Source organism: Ptychodera flava, unplaced genomic scaffold, assembly GCF_041260155.1.
Source record: "Ptychodera flava strain L36383 unplaced genomic scaffold, AS_Pfla_20210202 Scaffold_54__1_contigs__length_889265_pilon, whole genome shotgun sequence".
Taxonomy (NCBI): domain Eukaryota; kingdom Metazoa; phylum Hemichordata; class Enteropneusta; family Ptychoderidae; genus Ptychodera; species Ptychodera flava.
Window position 1 is genome coordinate 258,994 of NW_027248376.1, and position 6,195 is coordinate 265,188.

A 6,195-nucleotide genomic window follows, 5' to 3' on the forward strand; every position below is an offset into this window, starting at 1 on the left:
TTATGGCTCATGACGTGCCAAAAATATGCAAGCCAGATCACCGGTGATGATAATTTAGAGCATTACGTATACGTGTGTCCACGCGTGACGTGTTCAATAAAGTCAACGGTCGCGGTCATTACGTAACCTTTGACCCACGGTTCACCCTTTGTAACATTACGCTTTAACATAGTTCAATTTTACACAATGCAATTCCCCGAGTCAATGTGAACTTTGTTATAGATATTATATTGCCGTGACATATGTAAGAATTATTGTACTTGCTGATTGATCGTACTCTTAAAGTGACCGCTGGCTAGTGGAATCCTCACCCCTTCACTTCAAAGGGAGTGGCGTATGAATTCCTCTGTCTGCGCGCCAAGCCACAGCCGAGATGCAGTGCAGCCGAGACAGTACTCTACGCAGTCTACGATCGTCCAACCTTTCCGAAGTCCTTTCCGAACTACGGCAGTCCCCGTCAGTTTACTTCCAAAATTTCCCATATAACAGTCGACAGCAATGGCTTCCATCACCGACGAAATATGACTTTGGAAGAACATGTTATGTACAGCGAAACTACATGTATTTGTGTTCATTCGTTCAACCATGCATCGAGTCACTCGATGGAGCACAGTCCCGCTAGATCTGTGCATGGAGGTAGAAAGAAAGAACCGACGTCTTTGGAATTTGAGGCAAGTAAGCTTTATTCCGTGTTATATTCCGTGTAAGATGTGCAAAGTCATTAATTTAAACCGGGCTTGAATTTGTTCAAACACTTCGATCGCGTTCCGAAAACATTTCTGGGAGCCGCCATTCAACTTCCGGTACAGGCGGCTCAGTGAAACACGGATGCCCTACTAGTACTACGCTCAGTCAATGTTTATGCATGGATGTAAAAAAAATTTACATCCATGGTTTATGGAACGCGATCGACATGTTTGAACAAATTCCAAACCCCATAAACGACAAGGTTAGTGTTGTGTAGTGTTTGTCTTCAGTAGTGATAAATCGGTACGACCAAATTCAGCAAATATGTAGCATTTCACATCAACACGCCTCGTCCAGTGGGATGTGCTTATTTCATGTATGTGGTGGAACTCTACACGGCCGTCGGCATTGTAGTGCTACTGGTGAGTGAGGTCGCAAAAACCAAAACTCCCCAACCGCCTCACCGTAGCGCTTCAAATTTTGCAGCTAGTGCATATATTCATATCAATGATGATTGCCAAGGATGTAACAAATGGGCCTGATGTGTGTGTGTCCCTTTTATACGGTGTTTGTATGGCTTTCATGACGGCAAACTGACTTGCCATGGTGTAGATGCAGGTATCCTCATACCATTCTTTCAATAACAAAACTAGACTGTTTCATGAATGATATTTCTTGGTTATGTTGATAATAACCTCGACCTGGCAACTTAGATGATTTAATACAGACAAACATACCTCACAAATCATTTGTCCGAAATGACGTAATGGTTGATTCTGTTATTCAAGGCAACTTTATGTTTCCACAGCTTGATTTTAACTTGGGTCCTTCAACGTCATTGTTTACACAAATCCTGTGAGCCATCTTGTCATTCAAGACAGGTACATACTAAAGTGATTCATTTCCAGCAAATAACTTCACGTACAAATGTTGACCATTGACTTCCACTTACTGGTAATAGATACTTATTTGTTTCTTTTTCAACAGATGGTCCAGGGCATGATATACTTGATACAGAAAATGCCTTCAGCTCCACAAATTAACAATGGATTCTCTGAGCACAATGTGGAAACAGAATGAAGACTCTGCCCTCAGATATGGTGGAACTCAGAAGTAAATATAAAAGGTGATCAAATATCGTTGTGTGCAGCGATAATAATCATGTTAGGCGTGAATGTTCCTCATATTTCCACATATTACTCTAACAATGTGGGTTTTGTTCAAATTTCAGCTGTTATTACATATCTGTGACATATCTTTGTCGTAGTCACACAACATACATGATAAGCATTACACTTATTATTGTAATTTAAGGTTGTTCACAAAATTCTGGGATTTATGTCCGAGTACATAGTGCAGCGGAGGTATTGTCCTCGATGCTACGCCTCTCGGACAATGCTAAAGCGTACGATGTACAAGGACATAAATCTCGGTATTTTGTGAATAGCATTATTATTATACACCTTTTTTGGTCCAATTTTTCCGCAAAAAGTCAAAGTGTTTTTGGGATGCCCGTCACATACTTCACCAGGCGATTGCAAGCAAACTGAGAACACATTCAGCGTGTCAACTAAACTCAAACCTGCGCAGCACAGTGTACATGATAGAAATTGTAGGTCAGCAGCATAATTTAACTCTAATTCACAGGGTTTTGATTCACCACTAGTAACGTTGTGAAGTACTGAATGTTTAGAAGTATACTTTTTGTTAAAAATTTAAAATCATCTCTCCTTTTTCCCTGCACTGACGTAAAGGTTTTTTGAGGGCAAATGTCAAATAGCGTCCAATGACACCAAATGTTATTGTACTGCGCCGCAAAGTTATTTGACTCTGCATCCTCTGATACTGAAACTTACTGTACAACGAAACTCAATAGGTTACAGAAGCAGGTGTATAATAATCAATCACATGAGGGGAGGCACTTGCATGCACCTAGTTTATGATATTGAATCTTAGTCTGATGTATAGAAGTAGCATACAATTGACATAATTTACCATTTTCCTGATTGTTAAACAGGCATCAAACTTCTCGGTTCTCAAGAGTGTCTTTTGTGGAAAAACTGCAGTTGGACAAATGGTTATGGTTTTGACGTAAGTATTGCTTGTTGAAAAAATTTGTTACCATAATTCTGTGCAAATTAGTAAAGGCACATTGGCTGTAAATTTTAGCAATTTTGAATCTTCATTGTTGTGTGTACAAACTGCAGTTTTGATAGCTATATAACAGTCTCATGAATACCAATATTCTGCTTGACAGTGTACTGTGTACATGTTTAACAACCATTGTTGTTGTTGACAAATGAGTTCTATATAGCCTTTGCGCCTGTCGCCAGGGGGCATGGAACTATGGGAAAATACTAAACGGAAGTGTGGTAAAACATATGACGACTTCTATACTTTAACACAGAACGGTGCAATTTTCGAGCGGAAAAAGTGAGTGAAATATGAAATGCATATTTATGCTACAACAAGAAAACACCTAATGGTGCATGGGACTAGCTCTGGTAAGTGTTCATGTGCATTGTTTAGCTCCGTATTATTTTATAACTGTAGATATCGGCGATTTTCAGCCTGCGATGCGGCCAAGTTGTAGACTCGATACGAGAGTGGGTGACGCAAACTGTGTCACATGGCCCTGCTGACAGTAGCGCCGGTATGATGACTGTGCGCTTCCCGAACCTAAGGGACCCGTAGTAGCTCAGCGGAAACAAATTTACGTGAATGTTCAATTTTTTTCAAATATTTCAAAAATAAAAACACAGCAATGAAAACATAAGTCAACAAAGTATGAATTCGTTAAAATTTTGAATTTTTACCCATAATTCTGAAGATTTTGACATACTGACCATGTTACGCCGTCATACATTGTACATAGTGAAATGAAAGTCTACAACTCGCCCGCTTCGCGTGCCAAAAATCACCGATATCTACAGTTATAAAATATTACCTTGCTAAACAATGCACACAAACACTTACCTAAGCTACATGTAGTCCAATGCACCACTAGGTGTTTTTCTTGTTGTAGCATAAATATTCACTTCGTATTTCACTTTTTTTCACTCGAAAATTGCACCTTTCCATGTTAAAGTATAGGTCGTATGTTTTACGCCACGTCCGGTTAGTATTTTCCCATAGTTCCATGTCCCCTCAGGACAGGCACAAAGGGTGTATTCCAGACTGAAATTTGATTTTCAACAGTAACAATGCTAAATATGCACATATGAACTGGGTTGATAATGTATGTTTGACACTCATCATGCCTTAAGAAGTAGAACAAGAAACTGCAGTTTTTTTGCACAAAATAAAATTACTTGGAAATTGCTAAAAGTTACAGCTGATTGAGCTTTCAACATGCTGGATTTGATTACTGTCAGATTCAGTGCATGGACATTGTGTAACACTACACTTGAAAATTCATACAACCCTGTTACCTTCAGAGGGCTGGTTCAGGGATGTACACACAGCTGTACCAGCCCTGAGAAGCAACAGAGACTACCAGCTATTAAAATAATATCCCCAGTATAGCATAGTCAGAAAAATAACTAGCACAGCTGCATTTACATCCATGTACCTAGTGTGTGAACAGTCCAGTACAATTGTTCTGCTTATCAACTGCAGTTTCCCATTCAAGTCATTGAAGCATGATGAAATCCCCAATGTTTAGCTACTCAATATAGTATGTACATGTAGCATTGTTATTGTTGAAAATTTCATTTAGGGCCGTACAAGACTTCATTAGTCAATTATAAAAATGATCAAATATACAGGCTATAAAACTTGACATTTTAGTATGCCGTGGAAAGTATACCAAGAAATTGTAGTTGATAAACAGTACTGAAATACTGAAGAAGTAGACAAAAGTTACAGTTAATGGAGCCTCATTTACTTATTTCAAACTATATACATGTGAAGTATATCATCAATGATGAGGGTTGCATAGCCAGAGTGATAAAATGCTTTCTCAAAGGTCTACTAACTTCTTTGCAAGTCTCAAAAGGACATTGCACTGTGACTCTGATATATCTTGTCTTGTAATAATCATTTTGATATTCTTGAATTGAAATTCATTATCGTGAAATTCACTCCGTAGTTTCACACACTTTTTGCCAGTGCACTGTTGCAGCAAGCCTATGACATTGACAGTAACTAGTAAGAGCTGTCTTTGTCATACTGAGAGACTTGCCCTGAGCAGTCATGTCAGATTATTGATGCACCAAGAAAGACTTGAAAATTGTGTTCCTGCAGTCAAATATGTGTTTAAGAACATGACTGTTATATACTTGTACAAATTCCCTAAACATACCAGTTTCTAGGCCTTGCCCTCATTGTACAAGTAGCTGGGCACTGAGTGTTTTACCAGGAGCTCATCTTGGACCGCAGAGTTTGAATGTTTGCATCTTTTATATTGCAGGATGCTGGAAACTCACATTCTGTGGACGAGATGCAAAGCAGCAGCCCTGTTTAGGTGTGCTCGTCTATAAAGGAGGAAACAGTTTGTGTTGTTTCTTGAAGGTGTTATATTCTGCAGCATGGAAAGAGACAATGTTGTGCTAGGTTTTGCTTGGTTATGTAGGGTTTCAAACTTTGATTACATCAGATGTGTGAAAGGAACATTTCAATTTGTAGAGTACTTCTGGCTTGACAAAGCTGGGATGAGAAGTAATGGGCTGACAATTATAAGTGGTCTGCAGTGTACAGGGGATTTCCCAGTGAAACAGCTAGCAATTTTGCATCAGATGCATTAAATTATGTTATCAGTATGATTTTACAAGTAGCATTCATAAGAATGTCATTTTTAGTATTCCCTTGTAAGTATTAGATTCAATTATGTTGCAACAAAGACTGTTTCATTTCTTGTAAATTGCAATAAATGTTAGTCTGAAATTCATTTTGATGATTTTGTTGTTTTTTTTAATGTAGCTTGCAGGATTCTAACTATTTCAGCTGTTGTTTGTGTTTCAGATATTTTACAGTCCTGCTTTGTGTAGCTCCATCACATAGAGGACCCAATAGGCCATTCCATGGGATGATAATCCTCCTCTGTGTCTACAAAATTTGAAGACATCCAATTTAAATTTGAAGGATGGTCAGAAATAATTATCCCTCCCCCCCCCTCCCCTCCCCCCCCCGAAATATGGCTAATATTGAACTGGTTTGTCAGCAAGCCCTACAAAAAGCCATAGATTGGCATGCCTGCAAGCCAGCTTGTAATGGCTTGTTGGTAAACCAGAGGAATCCTTACAGTGGTTTGCCTGTAAACCAGAATTAGTCAGAATTGGTTTGGTTTGTAAGCCACATTGCAGTAATATTGGCTTATCTTCAAACCAGATGGAACCAGAATTGGCTTACTATTGATCCATGGAAGTGTGGTATTGGTTTAAAATAAGCTACTGTTCAGCATTATCTTGTATATGGGCAAGCCACAGTATCTTAAATATGGCTTGCTAGCAAGCCTAGTTAATATAATAGTGGATTGCCTGTAAACCATTCTTTAGTACTAACTGGCTT

At 38.8% G+C, this 6,195-nt stretch overlaps 1 long non-coding RNA gene across 1 annotated transcript; it reads left to right on the forward strand.

Annotated features, from left to right (window-relative positions):
• Positions 1-245: 245 nt before the first annotated feature.
• LOC139128438 (uncharacterized) lies at positions 246-5,575 on the forward strand. Its single transcript, XR_011551301.1, has 3 exons — positions 246-671; positions 2,705-2,778; positions 5,099-5,575. It is a non-coding gene; the product is annotated as an uncharacterized lncRNA (long non-coding RNA).
• The last annotated feature ends 620 nt before the right edge of the window (positions 5,576-6,195 follow it).